At 44.6% G+C, this 23,034-nt stretch overlaps 1 protein-coding gene across 1 annotated transcript in view; it reads right to left on the minus strand.

Annotated features, from left to right (window-relative positions):
* LOC147435308 (tRNA ligase 1-like) overlaps positions 1 to 23,034 on the minus strand; it is a 238,268-nt gene that overhangs the window by 94,950 nt on the left and 120,284 nt on the right. The window lies entirely within an intron of this gene.

The raw sequence follows: 23,034 nt of genomic DNA on the forward strand, positions 1-23,034 counted from the left end.
ACTGACTTTCCCGACGCATACGGGCACTTTGCAAAACCTGGCGAGAATCTGCAGCACGCTGAATTCTCTGTTTTCAGCCCTGAAAATGCGCCAGATCGCCTGTACAGCGGTCCCCTTGCGTCCCCGAACCTCCTGGGGGTATTAGGGTCCGTTTAGGGCCAAAACCCTAAACCTGCAAAAATACACAGCAGGCTGTAATTCACTGTTTCGGGCTCCGTTTCGCGTGCCGGTCGCATCCCTAGCAAGTCCTCGAGCTCCCGCACCTGTAGGGCTACTTGCCCTTTGAATCGGACGAGATTTCTGGCGTGAAACCTCTCCGAATTCACCTGTACCTGCGGGGGGATTAGCCGCTAGCTAATCCAGTACCTGTGCAAGAGGCTCTTGCCTCGGCAATCGCGCATGAACCCACACAACTGTACATTGGTCAAATGAAGAGCCCACTAGAGGGGCATAACATACTGCCAAAGGGGAGAGAGAGGGCAGTGCGTAGCGTGCAGGGCATCACTCCTGGCACCGCACTGTGCATAAGAGGGAAAGCAAGCACTCCATAGCTCTTAACCTGTGACAAAAGCTGCAAATGAGCCTCTCCCAGCTTAAAATTCAGCGCCAACTCTCTCTTGCATTAGAAACTGCACCAGAATGTGCCACTTGGCACATTTACAAGCATTTTCCCGTTTCGGGGTTGCCGCCTAAAAATATCCCAACCGGTTGCCCAGTTGACTTCACGGCAGAGTAAGGAAATGTTCCCTTTGTCATTCCGGAGGTAATGACGCCAACACATTTTCAGGTCCCAAAATAGCAGTTCCCTAAATTTTAGGAGATGCTGCCATTATATCTTTCTAGGTCATCCGACCCTCTTTGTACACTGCGGCCACATCCAGAACTGAAATGTAGCCTCTGTAGCAAAGGATTCCACTTTGGCTAGTCAATGACCCCACTTGGCTAACCATAGTCCTTGTCCAACCTTAGTGCTCTCTTGCCCTCAGGCCTGGACTCCCTCTGGACAGTTCCACACTAGCTATGCAATGCAGGGCAGTTAGATTTCCCGAGGGGTGTTTCCAAAAAGTGAAAGTAAATAGATAATAAGAAAGAAATCAACAAAAAGGATAGATAGTAGTCACACGCTGGTGACACCGGCCTAGAGAACAATCGGCTCTCGTAAGCAATGACATGGACAACAAGCATCACAATATACTTCAAATGACTTCTGCAAGACCGGCAAAGTCAAAACTGGTCGGTAGTCAATCTCTCTTTCAATGTCTGAAAGGCAGTCACCTCTGTGGATCCCCAAGAGGAAGGGACTCCTTTCTGTGTCAAGATATACAAAGGGGAAGCAACCTCTGCAAACTTTCGTATGAACCGTCTGTAGTACACACAGTCTGAAGAAGCTTCTAACTTCATGGACATTCTTCAAATCGGGCCAATCACGTATAGTCTCTATCTTGGCCGGATCCATTTGCACTCCTGCTCCTGAGACAATGTGTCCCAAAAAGTGTATCTCTGGTAGGAAAAATTCACTTTTCTTTGCATTAATCACTAACTTGTGATCTCATAATGCCTGAAGACCTGAAGCAGATGATCTCTGTGTTCTGCCTCATTCTGGGAGAAAACAATGATGTCGTCAAAGAAAGTACCAACAAATAGCCTGTACTCTCGAAAAATCATGTCCATCATCCGGTTAAATGTTGCACGAGCATTGGTTAAGCTAAAAGGCATCACCAAAAACTCAAATAACCCAAAAGTACTCCGAAAGGCTGTCTTGTAGACGTCTCCCGACGCGATTCGGATCTGATGATATCCACTCTTCAAGTCCCTGTACGAGGATCCCAGTAACCTCTCAAGTATATCATCGATCCTAGGAATCGGAAATCTGTTTTTGATGGTGATTTTGTTGAGAGCTCTATAATCGATCCAGATTCTCCAAGATCCGTCTTTCTTCAAAACCAACAAACTGGAGAGCAATATGGTGAAATATGAGGCTACACAAGACCCTTTTCCAAGAGGTATTTCACTTGGTTCATAATCTCTTCATTTTGTGCTTGGCTCACACGGTGAGGTGGCCGGTTCGGTTGTGTGCTTCCAGGTATCAAATCAATGGTATGATCTTCAGGACGAGCGCGTGGTAACTCCCCTGGTAGGCCCTCCGAGAGGCAATCGGCGTGAGAGTGGAGAAAATCTTGGCGTTCCTTATCAAGTTTAAACATATTTGTCCTATTCTTATCGCTCAATTCTTTCATAAAGATCGAGTACACAAACAGACTCGATTTCATTAATTTTGAAATGGCCGAAGCCGATACAAAAAGGACAGACTCGCCCTTCAGTTTAATATCAAGTACAATTGCTCTGCCCTTTTCTGTAGTCAAAGTCGCTTTTCTCGCCCGATAATCGACCACGGCGTTGTTCTTGTGGTACCACGGAATCCCTAAGAGAACATCACAAGCCTCCAAAGACATTATGAAGAGGTCCTCATGCCCCAAATACCCCTGACAATGCAACCGAAGTTTGCCAATGACAAGCGTAATGGCTACGTCCCTACCGGGTGCCGCTAGACTTGCCTCCGCAAATGGTCCCATCCGATCGGGAGTGATCTCGAGCCGCGCCGCCAATTCCGGTGAAATGAAGTTGGCCTTGGCTCCTCCATCAAGGAAGATCAGGGCCTCTTGATCTTTCACTTTGCCCCAAGCTCGGCAAAGTTCTGTACTCTTGTCCATGGTGTCGGGATCGGTACCCACACAATATGGAACCATTCCTGTTTTCATCTTGACTTTTCGTCCACGTTCCTCAGCTACTCTCGAACTCTCAGGCTTGTCATCGTCCTTATCATCCTGTTCTTTCTGTGCCTTTTTAGGGCACTTTGCGGAGATATGTCGATGTTCCTCGCATCTAAAGCACTTACCCTCCTTGATGAATTCAGCTCACTCCTGAGGAGTAAGCTTGGGTCGTGCATTCTTTTTCTCTGGGTTGCTCTTTTTCTTTCTACTTTCATTCCCAGAAGTCTGTTCGGCTCGTTGTGTCATGGCCTCATCTGTGGGGTAGGTCAGACTGCCGAAGTGAATGGCAAAGCCCCGCTTCGCATGACTCATCAAGTCCTGAATAGAAGCTGACTTCTGCTCCAAGCAGTAATCTCGGATCTCTGTAGGTAGACCCAAGGTAAACCGCTCAATCTGTTCTCTGAACGAGATCTTCTTGAATGAAGAGGCGGGTAGAAAAGAGCTCCAGAATCTTTAACAGTAAGCATTGATTGTATCTTTTTTGGTCATCCGAAGATGGTTCCAAGCAGCTCGTATATCTCGTTCATACTCTTGCATCAACCAAGAAGAAATAAAAGGCTTCTTAAATTTCAGCCATTTAACTGGCGCAGTCTTGTTTAGAAGAAGCGTGGACCACCAAGTGCGAGCATTCCCCTTAGAGTAAGAGGTAGCTCTCCGAATCTTGGAGTGCTCTGAGTAGCATCCTCCCGCGAAAGCGATGTCAGATTGTTGTATAAAAGACAGAGCCTTCGAAGCATCGAAGTATCCTGCAAAAGTATCAAATTTCGGACTTTCCTTCTTTTATCTTCCAGAAAGTCATATTGGTTGGCTTTATAAGAATTATTCTTGTTTGCATAAAAGTTTCCGTCATTGGAATCTGAGCTGTTTGTAGACAAGTCCTAAGCAGAACTGTCAGTCTCTAGGCGAGATTTAGCCTTCTTTGCCTTTTTTTTGCCCTTTCTGAAGCGTTGTTTCTTGCTTCACTTTTTACCTTTTCTGTCTTCTTCGCTCGAATCTGAAGAGCTAGAAGAACTATCAGAAGAAGAAGAAGAAGAAGAACTGGGTACTCCGTCAACGTGAACACGCTTCTTCTGTTTCTTTGCTTTGTCAAATGTCGACTGACGACCCAAATAACCCGGGAAGTCAGTGCCTTTCTTCTGCTTTTTGCCGTGCTTTTTGGCTTTCCTTTGCGCGTCAAAAAGCTAAGCAATCCGTGCATCAACCACCTCTTCTAATTCCTTCTTTGAATATTTCTTGTGAGCAGAAGGTTTCTTGAGAGCGGGTTTCGGGGGTGGTGTAGTGGTTTTCTGCCACTGCTCGCTGAAAAGAAGTCTCCCTCGTATACTTTGCAAATTTTGGGTCCTTCGCAAAATTGAGCATCATCTTCGTTGCATCGCCAATCAATTGCCATATCTCGTCGCTCCGCCTGAGTAGGCCGAGGCGGGCCATACTCTCTGCCGGAATGTTCGTTGTGATCCTTGCCCGCATCTCTAGATGTAGAGGGAGTCGACTGATCCTTGCGTGAAGCCATAGGTGCCGCGAAAAAAAAAAATTTGGGGATCGGATTTCCCATAGAAGAGAAATCGGCCGTACGCTGACACCACTGTAACAAACTTGGACACTCCACGTCAAGAATCAATCGCGACAGCACCAAATAACCACTTCAAAACAATTCACAGATCACAATAGAATTGGATTGGCCCGGCGGAGTTCCATGCCTAGAGATATTGGCCCCAAAGACTGACGCCCCTTTCGGTATTTCTTTATGTATTAAATCAATGTCAAAGTACAAAGAGCGGTTAGGGTTTCACTCTCAGACTCTGCATCCAGATGCTCTGCAGAGTGAGTCCTAAACCGTTTACTTGAAGATTACAAGGGATGCCCAAAAGTAGAGCCCCAAAAGCTTCCAATTCAAAAGCAAAATTCCCTCTCTCTCAAGAGAGAAAAAATAAAGCAAATCATCTCTCTCTCTCTCTCTCATTTCAAAATGCGTAGCCAAAAAGCCCCAAAAACTTGGGTCGCTTCCTGGCCCCTTTTTCCACGCCGCAAAATCCGGAAAAAGCTGCCACGTGGCATTTCAGTGCCAAAGTTAGGGTTTCCAGCCAGAAATTAGGGTTAGGGTTTCTGAAAATTAGGGTTTTCTGCAGAAATTAGGGTTTGCAGGGATTAGGGTTTCTGGCAGAAATAAGGGTTTCTGCTGTCGGTAGCCACGTCATCACTTTGTGACAGTTACATTGGAGCCTTGCACGACTTTCTCTGGCAGGCAGAGTTGTCGTGGACAACAAGGTGTTGTTGGCTACTATGTGGTACATCACTTCTTGTTGGATCTTTTCGAGTTCCTCCATCAGCCAGGTAGAGAGGCTGATCAGGAACTTCCTTTGGTCAGGACATGACACTCAGATAGCCCGCGCCAAAGTGGCCTGGCCAGTCATCACTCTTCCTTGTTCTCAAGGAGGGTTGGGGATCATAGACCCAACACATCAGAGTAGAGCCCTTCTTGGGAAGTTTGTTGTCAGCGGATAACTTCCAAGGGAGGAGCCCTGGAAGGAGTTTTTGCTTCAACGGCTTAGTGCTAGAGTGCCTGAGGCTGGAGGCCCCTGGCGACCTTCGCCGAGATGGATTTTCACAAAGATGCGCAGAGTAGGCATGAGCAAGATACTGGAGAGCCATTTTACTGTGATCCTTCTTTGATCCTGGGAGCAGCTGTGGAGAGGCCTGAAGTAGCACCAGCCTACTTGCACGGAGGAGCGCCTGATACACCCTTGGTTTGGAACCCCATGGTTAGCACTCAGAGAGGCCACTTGGTTGGTAGTAGGTCTCATGTTTCTTGGGGTCCCATGGCAGAGAGTCCAGCACGCACTTTACGTGACCGGCTACAAATTTCAAGTTTGTCAGAGGAGCTTCATAGCATCAAGCTTCAGGGCATGAGAGGGGTGCAGAGCATGTGTCAGGACATCACAGAGGCAATACCAGCTGAGTGGCTCACGTCTCTCGAGTTAGAAACGCCGAGATGGATGGAAGGCTTCACGCAACTGGAGGTTCTCATCACAGTTCGGGCTTGCTCGGAGACTGTATCCTCCCTATTTTTTGAGCTACACGGTGTGGGTCATTTACACGTGTTGCAGTAGAGGCCCCACAGGTGGCAGAGTGCGGTTTTCAGAGGATCCACCTTGTGGGCATCTGTGGGAGGACTTGTGTCATAGATCCTGACCCAGCAGCTCTTGAGACTGACCACTGGAGGCTGTGCGCTTGGAAGTGTTGTCCACTAGCACGAGTGCAATGGGATCCTGGGAGAGTGGTTTTGGACTCTGGAGGGACCCTTTCTCCTCAGCCGACCATCCAGGTGTCCCTTTCTTTGAGTACACTGTTCGTCTGCGACGTGACATACTGGCAGCACGGAGAGAGGCTCGTCCTACTGCAGCACCTCATTGGCAGGAGGAGGGCCTCACAGCTGAGTTCTTGTCAGCTTTTTGGGCGAGGTTGTGGGACTCCAGAGAGCCACGGAGAGACACATTGTTCTAGTGGCTGGTTGCACATCGGACTACAGCAGTTGGGAGCTGGCTTGTACATAGTGGTCTCTCAGCAGCATGCGCAGCTTGTGACCATCCTGTGGAGAGTCAACGCCATTGTCTTTGGGATTGTCCTTTGGTTGAGCACGTTTGGCTTCGTATCCTTCGGCTGATGCCAGCTCTTTCCACGGTTCATTTAGAACATTTTCTCTCTTTGGTGTCATGTGAAAATCACGCACGAGCTAAGAGATACGGTCAAAAAATAGCTTGTTACCCACTGCACTTAGTCAAAATTTTGGACCCCAGGCTCCTTGGAGAACCACTTTATAGATTCACCGGATGGGCAAACCCACTTAACCAATTGAAAAGCTTGACTAAACATGATGATAAATATATTTAGGTCTCCGTTATCACCTTGGGTATGCGAGTTATTAACCATTCCATAACCGACTTTACCTGCGCGTGTAGGGGTGCAACCTAAGCGGAGTACCATATGATGTCGTGAGTTAACCGAGCCGCTTATGCATGATTTACCATATCACGTCGTGAGTTAACCGAGCCGCTTATGCATGATTTATGGTTTATTTTGGTGCGTTGATTTCAAGTATTAGATGTCCAAAAACTCATGTAAAAATATGTTAGTCAACCCGAACCACATAGGCACATATGAATAGGGTAACTTTCTTTTTGGGCTACCGTTATTTATGTGAGTATCATATGGGTAAAGTGATATGATGAGTGTTAGGCTATATTATGGAGCTGAGCTTGATGCATTGGTTTGCGGTGAAACACTTTCATTTGCATGTTACGCATGCTCCCAAAAACGGCAAAAAGTAGTTTTTTCATATATGTGAAGTTATGGTTTATCGTTGATCTAAAGGTCAGAGCTGTTTTGCATCATGTTTATGGTGATAGAATGTTATCATATGATGTATGGAACCTTATGGGTTGATGTGGATGCCTCATGTGCATGGGTGTGATTGCTTCCCACCTTTCTAGGTCAAAACTAGCCCTATGTGCTGGAGGGGTGAAGTGCAGATATGATGCATCAACTTTGCATGGTTGAATGTTGTCAAAATTGGAGTTTTTTTATCATGTTTAGTTGCTGGTCCGACTTATTTTCTGCATAAAAAGCTCATGTCTTAAGAGTCATGTGTATGGACTCCGATTGATTGTAGTGGATATGTCAAAATCCAAGTGTGGGAGTTGATTCGGTGTGGATATGATTTATGGTTAAGGGCTGAAATTCCCTCATGGATTATGGTTATGATTTTTATGGTGGAAGCTCCCATGATTATGGTTATGATTTTTATGGTGGAAGCTGGTGTGGCTCTTGTTCTTTTTTCTTTTTTTTTATGGCGATGCTGCCGAAAGATGGCGAAATTTTTACAGCCATGTTATGTTCTAAAGTGGTTATGAAGGATTGGTTGCGCCTCACCCGAGTTGGGTGGAGTGCTCACCCCTATAAACTGACTGGATTATGGTTTACGGTTTTGAAATTAGATCATGAAGTGGTTTGGATGGTTTATGGTAGACGTGTAAGGGTAGAGACCGTGTATAGTCTAACTACTTGGAAAAGATTGTTTGTGCATATGGAAGGTGCTATTGTGATTGCACTCATGTGTTATGTTTCTCATGGCAGCGTCGCTACAAGAATAGGATCACCTACATCGCTTAGCCTTAGATAAAAGGGTCGTTGAACTGGTGCTTTGCTGTATCGAGGGTGTTGCCTAGGTCTTCTTCTTTTTTGTTAGGCTCATCTACACGGTTAGTGCGTCGGGGGTTAATTGACCTACACGGCTAACGCATCGAGGATTTTCCCTTGGCTTTGCCTAAACATCCAGTGCTAGGCATCGAAGAGGCGTGGCACCTAAACTGGTATGGTTGGTGTTGATACCCTACAATCTACTGGTACTTGGGATCCTTTCAGAGCTCGGGTTCATGGAGGGAGACGAAGGGGCCTCAGCTTATGTCTGGCTCAGGTAGGTTGGAGGTGTTCTGCCTCGCTTCTGGCGAAGTGAAATTCTCTCTGTCCATAGTAAAGCGGAAGTGGATGGGTGGACCGCTCGATCCCTACACACGGTCCGGTGCTCTCCTAGTTATTTTGTAATATTCTTATGATATTATGGTATACCCAACTATTATCATTGCATTAATATATGATTGCATGTTTCATTTAGATGGGGCATTTCAAAGATTTTCTGTTGTCATCCTCTCATGTCTCTGTGCACTCTATGTCACTCTCTCTCTCTCTCTCTCTCTCTCTCTCTCTCTCTCTCTCTCTCTCTCTCTCTCTCCACAATGCGGTGTACACATATATTCACCCTCCACAATGTTATTTTTCCTTGAGTATGCTTTCATTCATAACACGTTCTATTTTCAGATTGTGCATGTGCAAGGGAAAAAGAACGTGGTGGCTTGATGCGTTGTCACGAAAGCCCCAAATTTCAGCAGTGTCAATTCCGTACCATTGTGAACTAGACGAAATGAAGACACAATATGCTGAAGATTCAGATTTTGCAAGGATCTATGACCAGCTTGTTGATGGGCAACATCATGAGCACTATATGCTTAAGAATGACTTTCTCATGATGCATGGAAAGTTATGCGTTACTAAACAGTTACGGCCAAAGATTTTGATGGGAGGTCATGCTCCACCTTATGCTGGGCATCGTGGAATTGATGTGACAGTGAAAGGGGTTGAGGTATTCTTCTATTGGCCAGCTTTGCGTCAAGATGTTGACATTTTTGTAAGATCATGCTTAGTATGCCAAAAAGTCAAATTTGACAGACAGAAGCAACCGGGATTGTTGCAGCCATTGCCGATCCCTCATAGGCCATGGGAAAGTATAGAAATGGACTTTATCTTTGATCTTCCAAGGACGCAAACAGGAAATGATGGGATTTGGACTATCATTTGTAGGTTCAGTAAGCAGGCCCATTTCATTCCTGTTAGGAAGAAGATAAAGCTAGAACACATGGTCAAGATATTCATGAGCAATATCTTTAAATATCATGGGATGCCTCAGTCAATTGTCAGTGACAGGGATCCACGTATGACGAGTCTTTTCTGGAAGGCATTGTTTGAGAACATGGGCACTACGCTCAAGTTCTCTTCTTAGTTTCATCCGCAAACTGATGGACAGTCAAAAGAGGCAAATTCTACTGTCTTGGACCTGCTCAAATGTTATGTCTCAGAGCACAAAGCAACTTGGGAACACCATCTCCCATTGGTTGAATATGCTTACAATAACACTGTGCATACGTCAACAGGTAAGGCACCATTTGAGATAGTGGAAGGAGGGAAGAAAGTCCCGCCCATTTTGCAGACTAAGGACAAGATATTTGAGGCAGACAAGTATGTGCAAGATATGGATGAAACATACAGGAAGATAAAGATTGCTCTTGAGAAGACTCAGGCTAAGCAAAAGAAAGCTGCTCATCGTCACCGTCGTGAACTTGTATTTTCACTTGGTGATTGGGTACTTTTGCGCTTTGAAAAGGCTAGGTTAAGGAAAAGGAAAGGCAAGGAACGCTTGTTTCCTAAGCTCAGTATGCGATATTATTGTCCTTTTCAGATTTCAGAAAAGATCAGCGATGTAGCTTACAGGTTAAAGCTAAAGGCTGGAAAATACATAATGCCTGGAGGTGTATTTTTCCTGTTGCCTTACGTAAATAAGTATTAGATATATTTATTTTATTTTTACTTCTTTGTCCCAAAACCCTTGAAAAGGTGCAAGTGGACATTGCATGGCCAGTGTGAAACGGCTGCAGCCAAATGGGTTTCTCACACCGGGGATCTAGGTCGGTCAGACAGGGACTGCCCGGGCCAGTTAGCACTGAATTCTGATCAGTATGGAAGCTCGTGTGCGCCAAACTGGAATTTGGGCCACTCATCAAGTCACTGCAACTTTATAAGTTGAAAGGGGCCTGTAAATTAACCCACATTGTAGATGTTGGTCAAATGGTAGTCTTCAATGATGGTCAGGAGACCGATAGGGACGCCATGGAAGCATCTCCTAAAATTTAGGGAACTGCTATTTTTGACCGGAAAATGTGTTCGCGTCATTAGCTCTGGAATGACAAGGGGAACATTTTATTGCTCTGCTGCCAAGTCAACTGACGCACCAGTTGAGATATTTTTAGCAGGAAAAGCCCAAACTAGGAAACTGGGCGACGTGTCAGCCTGTGAGCGATTCTGCCACTCTGGGAGGTAAAAACGAGCTGCATATCAACAAAGGGGGCGCCATTTTCAGCCTCAGGTGGATTGTAGTAGGTACAGAAGCTATGGAATGCTTACCTTGCCCTCTATGCACAATATGGTGACGGGAGTGATGCCCCGCACGCTACATACTGCTCTCTTTCTCCCCTACGTACAGTATGTTATGCCCCACTAGTGGGCTTCTCATTTGACCTATGTACAGTTCTGGGGGTTTATGCGCGTTTGCCAAGGCAAGAGCCTTCTGAACAAGAACCGGATTAGCTAATTGCTAATCCCCCACAGGTACGCACAGTTCCATCACGAAAGATTGCGAGTTTGGAGAGTTTTCTCACGTTAAAACTCGTCCAATTCACAGGGGAACTGTCCCATTGCGTGCGGGAGACCTTGGGACACGCGTAGGCGTGTTCGCTCCGCTAAAAACGATCCGAAACAGGGAATTACAGCCTGCTGTGTTTTTCTGCAGGTTTAGGGTTTCGCACCTAAACTGCAAGGAAACATCGGGGGAGCCTCGTGAGAGCCTTGGGATGCGCGTACAGGCTTTTGGGCTCCTGCCAGTGAAAAACAGAGAATTACAGCCCGCTGAATTTCTGTGACAGCTCACCAAAAAGCTTCCAGATATCGAGGGAATCCGTCCTAGACAGGTGTTTTTGACCTACAGGGGTTTTTGCGCCGTTATGCTGTCGAAATCCGGTCGAAAACCTGCGTTTTCAGCCCTCGCCAGGTTTGGACAGCTTTGTGAAAGCTTGTGCTAAGTGGTCGGATCGTCTACCTTAATTTGAATAAAGAAATACCGAAAGGGGCGCCAGTCTTTGGGGCCTACAGGGTGTCGGTCTCGTGTGCGCAGTGACATTCTAGTCGCTAGACGCAACTGTGTTCTCTTCCCTTCTCAATGCTCTGTGTAAAGTAAACAGGTAATTGAAATAGTACCGCCCTCTACATTGTACGGGCCGGTTATATTAGGATTCCATAGTATTTTAATTTTGTTACTTTGACTTTGTATCAAATCTACGGGATTAATTAATTCTTAGCGGTGAGGTGCTTGATTCGGAGCTTGATGAGAAACCCGAAGTGGAAGAGAGCGAGGAGATACTCGTTCCTGAACATATTTTGGCACACAAGGAAAGAAAAGTGATTCGACGGTTCTTAGTTAAATTCTAGAACTATCCGGCATTAGGATGTAAGAGGAGGACCTAGCAGATACTACTCAGACTTTGGAACTTTACATTGAAGCATTCGGTTTAGCTGCATCTACTCCGAGAGATCCCGCACATCAGTAGGGTTGAATATGGTGCAGAGGGATTGCACAAGAGCAAAGCCACTCCACTCCTTTGTCACAAATTACCTGGATTGAATAGAGTCATTGATATCCCTATGGGTTTCAGGGATACTGTTGGGTTGACGGTAATCTGTTGTATGACTTTATGAAATGGAATTCTCGAGATTAAACATAAATGATTTGTACTCTCTCATCTTCAAGAGACTCACATGGAATGCATTGTGAATCTTCCAAGTATCGGGCAGCTTAGGTCAAAAGGAGACATCATTTATCTTTTCTTTAATCTGGAAGGGGCCATAATACTTCATGCTAAGCTTTGGAAAAAGCCGCCCCTTTCCCTTTCGTTTCCTTAGGCGTGCCTTCTCAAAACGTAAGAGCACCCAATCCTCTTTGCTTTCAAATCTCGTGAATGTCGATCTGCTGCCTTCTTATGTCGTACTTGAGACTTCTCTAAAGCCTCGCAGACCTTGGCAAAAGTAGTGTCCAAGTCCCTCGTGTACCAGTCGGCTTCAAAAATCTTGTCTTTAGTGCTGAGAAAGGGTGGAACCTTCTAAGCACCTTCAATTATCTCAAAGGGCGCCTTCCCCGTCGAAGAGTGAACCGTGTTATTGTAGGCAAATTCCACCAAAGGCAAAAAAAATTCCCTTTGAGTCTTTTGATCAGAGATATAAGATTTCAACAAATCCAAAACAACTGAATTTGCGATCTCAGATTGGCCATCTGACTACATGGGACATGGCACTTTTGTGCTTTACAATCACACATGGTGATGGGTCCTGGCAATGTATCGTATCATGTAAAAGCAATTTCTGACAAGTATGACCATTGTCGTAACTCGTCATTTGTATGTTCTTCATGTGGTTTGTCTGTGTGCTTATTGGTTTGTTTCAGCCTTTTCCATTACTCCACAGTTGTTTCTAACATGAGACAGGAGCCTGCACGTACATCGTCGTTGGGAATGTACGATATGAAATTCTAGTAGCTATTTTGTGGAAAGCAGGTTGTGTAGCCATACAATCTACGTGAAATTTCTACGGGTGGAATGATGACGAGAACTGCAACCACGTGCCAATGTTCTCACAAATAGCCCTCCAAAACAAACTCGTGAATCGGGGATCTCTGTCGGAGACTATTGTCTTAGCCATGCCATGTAATCGAAATATCTGTGCAATGAACAGTCTCCCTAAATGATACGGCTTGACTGTTTTCTTCACTAGAATGAAGTGAGCTTGCTTGCTAAATCTATGAATAACAGTCCAAATGCCATGAAACCCACTCAATATCTTCGGGACATCAAAGACGAAATCCATTGCAATACTTTCCCAGGGCCAGGTGGGAATGGGTAAAGGCTGTGTCTTATGCGTGTCAAAACTTGACCTTCGGGCATTCTAAACAACTGTAAACAAAGTCGTCCACATCCTTCTTGAGTCTCGGCCAAAAGAAATAATGCTCCACCCCCTTCAAGGTGACGTTGATGCCACGGTGACCCGTAAATAGTGGACAGTGGCACTCTGTCAAAACCTTTTCCGTCAAAGGCTATGTAACACACAACATTGTTTTCTTCATCAAGGAGCCTAGCACTATCTCCCCATTCTGTATCCGAGTAAAAACATCGGTAAAATCCGGAACGGTGGCGTACTGGTCAACCACATCCTCAAACCTTCTATGACGGGCCGCGGAAATAGTCAAGACGAGGGGCTTCCGAGACAATGCATCTGCACCCTGCCACTAAGTTTTAATATCCCTGAACATGGACAATTTGAAAGTGAAACTATGACATGATGTTAGCCTACCGCATCTGCTTTTCCGAAAGCTGCTTCTGTGACAAGAAGTAGCGTAGACTCTGATGATCACTAAAGACTGTGAAATCGGCTCCGAGTAGATAATGCCGCCAGTGTGTAAGAGCATCGATCACTGCCAATAGCTCTTTCCCATAAATTTTGGCCTTCAAAGCATTCTGCTTTCATAAGCAATCACATGGCCTTCTTGCATCAAGACCGCTCCCAGACTACGACCACAAGCATCACAATAAACTTCGAATGGCTTTTGCAAGTTTGGCAAAGCCAACACTAGTCTAGTAGTCAATTTTTTCTTGAATGTGTGAAAAGCAGTCACCCCTGTCGGTCCCCATGAGAAAGGGACTCCTTTTTGAGTCAATAAGTGCAAAGGTGAAGCTATCTCTACAAACTTTCGAATGAGCCGCCGGTACTAAGAACACAAGCCCAAAAAGCTTCTAACTTCATGAACATTCTTTAAGTCAGGCCAATCGTGGATAGTCTGAATTTTGGCCCGGTCCATTTCTTCTCCTGCTGATTAGATGATGTGTCCCAGAAAATGAATCTATGGCAAGAGAAACTCGCTTTTTTTGGCATTAATAACCAATCTATGATCACGCAATGCCTGAAGGACCTGTAGCAGATGGTGTCGATGCTTTGCTTCATCCTTCAATAAACCTATAATATCATCAAAGAAAGTGCCCACAAAAGATCGATGCTCTCGGAAAATCGTATCCATCATTCGGTTGAAGGTTGCTAGAGCATTGGTAAGTCCAAAAGGCATCACCAAAAAATCGTATAAACCAAAGCTTGTACGAAAGGCCGTCTTGTAGACATCTCCCAGAGCGATTCTGATCTGATGATATCCGCTTTTCAAATCCGCTACAATAGGGACGGACTCATTTTTCAGCCCTTCTCATTGGTCAAAGTCGCTTTCTTGGCCCGATAGTCGACCACGGCCTTGTTCTTATGGTACCAAGGAATTCCTAGGAGGACGTCACACCCTTCCAAAGGCATGATGTTAAAGTCATCGTGCCCTAAATACCCCTAATAATGGAAACAAAGTTTGCCAATGATAGATGTAATGGCTACATCCTATCCGGGCGCCGCTAGAGCTGCCTTCGTCGGTGGCCGCATCCTGTCAGGCGTAATCTCAAGTCGAGCTGCCAATTCAGGCGAAATGAAGTTGGCCTTGGCTCCTCCATCAAAGAAGATAAGGTCTTCATGATCTTTTCCTTTGCCCCATGCGCGGCAAAGTTTCATACTTTCATCCATCTGGCTTGGGTCGGTTCCCATGCAATCCGCTACCAGACCTGCTTTCATCTTGCCTTTTTTGCCGCATTCTTCCGTTGCTCTAGAACTCTCTGGCTTGCCTTCAGTCTGTCCTCGTTGTGCCATTTTGGGGCACTTTGCGGAGATGTGCTCTTGTTCCCCGCAACCAAAACACTTCCCCTCTTTGAGATAGTCGGCTTTCTCTTCAGAAGTCAATCGGGGTCGTGCATCTTTCTTTTTCTGGGAATTTTTTGTCTTTTTATTATCATTGGTCGAGGTCTGTCTGGTCTTTTGAGTCAAAACTTCATCAATGGGGTAGGTCAAATTCCCCAAATGTATCAAGAATCACCGTTTAGCATGTCCTATTAGTTGCTATATAGACTCAAACTTTTGTTCAAGGCAGTAATCTCGGATCTCTATAGGGAGTCCGTGGCAAAACCGCTCAATCTGTTCTTTAAAAGTGACCTTAAACGAAGAGGTCGGTAGAAAAAAATCACAAAACCTCTCATAATATGCGTCAAAGGTGTCACCCTTGGTCATCCGAAGATGGTTTCAAGAGTTCTCACATCTCGTTCGTACTCCTGGGTCAACCAGGAAGAAATAAAGAGCCATTTGAACTTCAACCACTTGGTCGGAGCTTCTTCCATCAGAAGAAGAGTGGACCACCATGTTCGTGCATTTCCCTTGCCCTCCTGATCTTGGATTGCTCTGAGTAATGCCCCTATGTCAAACTGCAATATGAAATCCAAAGCCCTCGGAGCATCTCGAAACCCAGAAAAGGATTCATATTTCAACCTCTTTAAATTCCCGTCTTTTTGTTCTTATCTTTGAGAAAAGCTCTGTAAAAGTGTTTCTTCTTTGCATGAAACATGCGATCATCAGAGTCCGAACCGCAATAGTCATGCATACACCTCCTTGAATCCCGCCATGCCCAAAAGGAGCTGACCAAACGTCTCGTATTGGCCTCGTAAAATGTGTCCACAATGCCGAATGTGGCTCTCACAAAGATGATGATATTGTAGCATAAGAATATCAATAAGTCCACCCACACACAGCCGAGGCGAGTCACTTTGTTCCAGTGGCTGGTTGCACATAGAGCTACAGCAGTTGGGAGCTGGCTAGTACATAGTGATCGCTCCGCAGCATGCGCAGCTTGTGACCATCTTGTGGAGAGTCAGCACCACTGTCTTTGGGACTGTCCTTTGGCACAACAGGTTTGGCTTCGTGTTCTTCGGTTGATGCTAGCTCTTTCCACAGCATGGCAGTACACTTGGGGAGCAGCTACTTGGTCCACTCTCATGGGCCCAGCACTTCAATTTGAGCTATCCTCCACCGACAGGACGATAGTGAGGCAGGGGGGTCGACCTACACTCCGGCCTGCTATAGAGCTTACTCCACAGGAGTGGTCCAGTGAGAGAGAGGAGTGTTGGGAGCTCATTTGCGGCCTGACACTCTGGTTCATATGGCGGGCCCGCTGCTTCCACGTCGTTGAGGCTCGCCATGTAACACCAGCAGAGACAATTCGGGATCTTTGGCTAGAGCTGATCCATACTCTCATAGGACAGTTCGAGAGACTCCAAGGCAGCTCCGATCGCATGCAGGAGCGTAGAGAGGCTTTCCTTCGACTCTGGCGCCCTGGGCCTTTCTTCACCATGGTCCAGGGTGTGCTTAGATGCACTACCGTCCACCTGTGTGGCTTTTCCCTCCTCCCATCTCTTGATTTAGCCTCATTGTACATATGTTGTTGTTTCATTGGGAGAGCCTCCCCCTCAGGATTGTTGTAGCCCTCTCTTGTAGAGGTGGTTGTAGGCCTATGGGCAGTTTCATTAACTAATAGAAGGATCTTTTTCTTGGAAAAAAAAAAGTTACTTCCTTTATGAAAGTTTCTAATGAAGAGAAGATGCACAAGTTTTAAAGTGAACTCCAGCCAATACTTCAGAAAAGTATGAAGCTCAGAAGCTCTAACACCGAAACACTTTCCGAATTAGGATGCAGTCCACCCTGATAGCCGGTAGCTTGCATTCGAAAGAGACTCCTCGCAAGTAAGATTTTAGTACATTTCATGCAAAGGAGAAGGCTCTCACTACTGAGCCAGAAACCTCCACACCAAAGCGACCTTCGGTTCAGCCTGAAGGCCTAGAAAACAATCCAGAGGGAGAAAAGAAAAGCAAATTCCTAACCCCCTCTCATGTGAAGGCCTACATGGAAGAGAGCAAATGTTTCTATTGTGGCGAGAGAGGCCACAGGAAACCAGATTTCCCACACTGACGTACAGCCAACACCAAGGTGGAGAAAGAGACACCTATTCAAAGGGTGGGCAACTTGAATAGGCAAAGAGTACTGATCTGGTTTGATCCAAGCTCCACCAACAATTTCATTTCATTGGATACCTCAGAATCTCTTGGACCTACTTCCGAGAGATTGGGTATTCCAATCAGTTCAGGATCAGCCTTTGAAGGGTTGACTACGAATTCCACTCTAGTTAAAGGGCATTTGAATCTAAAGATTGGGAAGTACTCTGATCAAGAGTCTTTCGTAGCTGCTCCAATACAAGGCTGCGATGTTATTTTGGGAATTCCTTGGCATTACATGTAACAGACTAGGACACCCCAAGTCGGAAATCTTGCACGGCACACGAGAGAACCACTTAAAACACTTCACAAACTTTGTCACAGTTCAACTAGAGTCAGCACGGCCCGGCGTACGTCCATGCCTAGAGGTGATGGCCCCAAAGTCTAGCACCCCTTTCCGTATTTAATTTTATATTAATGCTTGGAGCAAAGTCACAGAGTCCGAGGGTCCTCTCTGCTCAACTGCTCGTCAGCAAGTCTCAGTACAGGAGACCCTCAAAGTACATATTTAAAGGGCCCAAGGGTTCTCAAAAGCAATACATGAAAAGCTTCAACTCAAAAGCATCTTTCCCAAAAGCTGGCATTGCCCGAAAGCTTCCGCGCAAATCAAGGAATTCCGTACAGCTACTACGTCATCAGTCAGTACAAAACGCAGAGCGTCCGCAAAGCTGCCACGTCAGCCCTTCACGCAATCTCTCTTTTTTTTTAATTACTCGTGTCCCCAGGGCCCCATCAAACGGGACCTTATAAGTTGAAACAACTTCTAACTTTAAATCTTGTCAATTTCCAGGTGGACATGCCACGTCATCAGTTTGTGACATACCCCCTTCTTGAAAGAATTGTAATCCCCCTTGATTACGCCTGCAAAATCAGACATAAGACATAAACCAGTTCAGTAGATACTAACTCTAAGTACCGATGTACTAGACGACACAAATCCAACACTTACACAAAGACGACAGTCACTGAACATTCACATCTCATTCATACCATATCACATAAAAATCCATCCACATCTAGGACCATGATTCTTGGGAACGTACTTAGCAATCGTATCTAGATCCACATTGAACCTCACCGATGTCGGATTAACTAATTCTTATTGCAATCATGTCCATAGATTTCTCAAGATTGAAATGCTGTAGTCATTTCATCTTTCAATCCTGCACTCAATACGATCACATGAGTGAGCACTCAAAAATCAAGCTAATTTCCGGGAATTCCTGTTCATCAAACACACACTTAGTTCATACTAAACAGAGTGTTTCAATCATTCAATCTAGTCATCTTATCCCTGTGTAGCCATCTCATCCCTCGAGAACTCTTGATACGCTCACCACAATATCTAGTCATCCCATTCATCATCACTCATCATCATCATTCAAATTCATGATTCTTATCGTAAGAAGGTTCATTATGGAGCTTTCATTGCTCCCGATTGCATTCATATGCAAATTCCTCAACACTTCATTCTCGATTTCACCTGTTATCTGTACACAAATAACAAGATCCCAAAAAACATTAATTCCACACATAAATCAAAGTCATCTTTGGGAATTTCCCATTTCAAAGTTGTTTTTCATAAAATCATAAAGCAGCATATTGTGAGCACATCAGTATCCTTTTCAGTTTCCTTTCCAATATCTGGTTTGGAGCGAATTTCTCCTCACCCAGTTCTATTTTGGTTTGTCGGTCCTTCTCATTCTTGAGCCTTTTGCGGGCACCGCACAAATATATATGTCCTTGTTCGCACCAGTCAAAGCACTTTCCGGTTTTGAGGTATTCGTCTTTGTGTTCCTCTGTCAGTCGGAAACGTGCATCTTACTTTACTCTTCTTCTGTCATCATTCGTCGAAAGTTGTTCTGTTGGATAAGTCAAGTTACCAGAATGCATAGAAAACCCTTGCTTAGCATGTCCCATCAGTTTCTATATGGACTCAGATTTCTGTAATAAGCAATAGTCTCGTATCTCTTTGTGAAGTCCACAACAAAATCGCTCGATTTGTTGCTTAAAACAGATCTTTTTAAAAGATCAAGCAAAAAGAAAAACATCCCAAAATCTCTCACAATAAAGATCCAAAGAATCTTCCCCGAAAATGATTCCAAGCGGTAATCAAATCACATTCGTACTCCTCAGTAAGCCACGAAGAAATAAAAAGTCTCTTGAAATTTAGCCACTTTGTCGATTCTTCTTTTCGTAACAAAAGAGTGGACCACCATGTCCATGCATTTCCTTTCAAATAGGATGCTGCCCTTCTAATCTTAGAGTGATTTGAATAGCACCCTCCAAAAAAAGCTATGTCAAGCTACTGAATAAAAGCGAGAGCCTTGTGCGCATCTCGAAAACCTAAAAAGGTATCAAATTTTATTGCTTGTCTACCCTCCTTTATTCTATGGTCTTCTTGCTCTTATCTTCGAGGAAATCGTATTGATTTGCTCTATAAAAGTGCTTCCTCTTAGAATAAAACATCTGGTCATCAGAGTCCAAACTTTCAAAAGAGCATGAATCCTCCTCAGAACTGTCAAAAAACTTCCAAGATCTTTGGTAGGATCTACTTTTCTTAGTCCTTTTCTTGTTCTTTCCATGTCTCTGGTTCTTCCATCCTTTCTTTCCCTTTCTGTCCTTATCACTGGAATCAAAAGAGAGAGCTGTCGGAACTCTTAGAAGAGGATGAGGACGAACTCGACACACCCTCGAAGCGTACACGCTTCTTGGCTTTTCATGCATTTGCAAAAGAAGACTGTCGACCCAAATAACCAAGGTAATTTGTTCCCTTGCTGCATCTCTTTAAATGCTTTGTGGTCTTCAATATTTGGTTTGACTCGTCGTTCGATCACATCATCAAGTTCATCTTCAGTGTACATCCGCAGGGCAGGTGGTTTCTTCAATGCGGACTTGAATGTTGAATCGAGGCCGTAGGCCATCGAGAATGCATCTCATCAATCGGGTGTCAGGTCAAAAATTTCGCATACTGGGGATTCTTCGAATACTGGAGCATTTGCTTAGCACAAGCATCAACCTGTTGTTGACGCTGCATCTCCATTCATTCATACTCCGTAGGCCGTGGAGGCTCGTAGTCTTCTTCCAATTTCCCAGTTGAATTTCCCTTACTTTCACCCGATCCGGAATAGTCGGGTGGGTTCGTCTGATTCTTGCGGGATTCGTCACTTGAATCCATGAATGTCGTGGTAAAAGGATCGGATTTCCTGATGGAAGGAAAATCGGCTGAGCTCTGATACCACTATAACAAACTAGGACACCCCAAGTTGGAAAGTTGGCACAACACAAAAGAGAATCACTTAAAATACTTCACAAACTTTGTCACAGTTTGACACAGCCCGGCGTAGTTTCGTGCCCAGAGGTATTGGCCCCAAAGTCTGGCGCCTCCTTCGGTATTTAATTTTATATTAATGCTTGGGCAAAGTTACAGAGTCCGAGGGTCTTCTTTGTTCAACTACTCGTCAGCAAGTTTGAGTACGGGAGGCCCTCAAAGTACATATCTAAAGGCCCCAAGGGCTCTCAAAAGCAATACATGAAAAGCTTCAACTCAAAAGCATCTTTCCCAAAAGCTGGCGCTACCCAAAAGCTACAACGCAAATCACGAAATTTCGTACAATTGCCACGTCATCGGTCATTACAAGACGCAGAGCGTCCGTACAGTTGCAACGTCAATCCTTCACGCAATCTCTCTTTTTTTATTACTTTTGTGTCCCCAGAGCCCCATCACACGGGACCCTATGAGTGGGAGCAACTTATAACTTTAAATCTTGGCAATTTCCGGGCAGACATGCCACATCATCATTTTGTGACATTACAGAATTCATCCTCTCCCAGATTATGTAAATAAGAAACTGTCCTTCATTTTCAAAGGGCAGCTGTATGATGTAGATGCGAGTGCTAGTAATTGGCCTATACCCATGGTCAATCACATCACTGTTAAAAAAGAAATAAAGAAGTGTCCTTCTGCTTACTTGATTTTTGTCAAAGATAGAGAGATGAGTGCTGAAAATGTCTTGTCGAATTCAGATAAAGATCCGCTAACTTTTCCTGATCAGTATAAGGATTGTTTTACTAACACTCTTCTAGGTGACTTACATGCATCACAATACGATCATTTTGTATGTAAGATGTGGGTGGACTATTCTTTGTAGCTATCAAATCATAGTCCTCTATGGTTGGGCCTCTACTTTGGTATGCCCGTGGAAACGGTTGTTACATGTAAATCACATTTATCGCATGAAGTTTTGAGGCATATGGTGGACGTTGTGATTGTTTCTTTGTTTCATCAAATCAGGCTTGATCCTCATACTGCTTGGTTTCGTTTTGTGATGGAGATGCAATCTGTCATTGAAGAATATGATAAGTGGTTCATGCATGAGGAACAAGAGCATCTTTCTTCATCAAAATTTTCATGTCAACAATTGAATGAATTAGGAGATATAGGAACCGCAGCGACTGTGTCAAGCAAAGTCTTGTCTGATGACTAATGACCATCGCAAGTTAAAGAAATGGCAAATTCGCGCAAGGCAAGCTACATTCATAGATAAAGGATGCTCTTCAAGACAATTGTTCAAAAGCTTGCATCAAGCCAGACAAGAGGAATCAATCAAGTGTGTCATGTTAGAATGTGGAGAATGAACGGCCAATAAGCATCAGCTTTGTCAAGCTTTTTCAACTCATTACCATACTTTGCTTGGCGCTCCTGCAGTTCCAGATCAACATATCCTACATGCTAGGGCAATGTTAATGGCTAAGGTTCAACCTATTCTCTTGGACCAAGAGGCTTTGAGCATGGAAGAGCCTTTTACTTTGGCAGAGAATCCCCTGGTTGGGATGGTTAAACAATGGAATTTATTGCACAATTTTGGCATTCTTTGCAAGATCCGCTGCTTATCATGATGAATCATGCATGGGAATCTCGATGTATGCCTACATCATGAAAGGAGGGATTGATGAAACTTATACCAAAACCGTCTTTGCATGAATCCTTCAATCACTAGAGACCCATAACTTTGATGCCAGTCATCTATAAGTTAACGGCGAAAATGGTTGTCAACCGCTTGAAGACATGTCTTTATTTTGGCTTGCATATCGCTCAATATGGTTCTATGCCTAGGCAGATACCTGATAATATTGTCAACGTTTTTATGGGGATTAGGTATGCAAAATATACGCAACTTATGTTGCTCACGCAAGTGGATATCAAAAAAGTTTTTGATTCAATACATTGGGAATTCATTTCTTTGACATGGCTCACTTGAGCTTTGGCGTTAAAATGAGGAATGTAGTGTACTGGTTGTATGATCAAAGTCAATCCTCAAGAATCATTGATGGAGAACTTACCCATGCATGGACTTTACACTGATAAATTCGCAAGGGTTGTCCTTTGAGTGCATTGTTGTATGCAATTAGAACGCATCCTCTCTTGAAATATATGGATCATTTGACAAAAACAATCAGCTGCATGGTTTGATTCTTCCTCCAGGCAAAGATTTCATTGGACAAGCATATACTGATGATTCAATGTTTTTGCCTAAAAATGATCCTTCGAATGTCAAAGCAATCATGGATGCTTTAGATTTGTATGCATTGACAGCCGGAATCTAAATTGCTCCCTCTTCACGTGAAATACTATTGTTCTCTTCTCTCACCGGGTGAAATGATTCCTCCCTCTGACATAGTCCGACATCTCGGATACCCACTTGCATGGTCTATTTCTTCTTGAAAGCAAGCTGACTGGGTGGGTATTGCAGCGGATACGCCAAAAGTTACACCATTGCTTGCCATTAATCCATTGGTCTCGGCAAAAATTGCTCTTTTGATGTCTAAGATTTTGGAGCAATTTTGGAGAACTCGTCCGCAAAAGAAAGGCTTGAGAT

Source organism: Adiantum capillus-veneris, chromosome 18, assembly GCF_014529385.1.
Source record: "Adiantum capillus-veneris isolate H3 chromosome 18, ASM1452938v2, whole genome shotgun sequence".
Lineage (NCBI taxonomy): Eukaryota > Viridiplantae > Streptophyta > Polypodiopsida > Polypodiales > Pteridaceae > Adiantum > Adiantum capillus-veneris.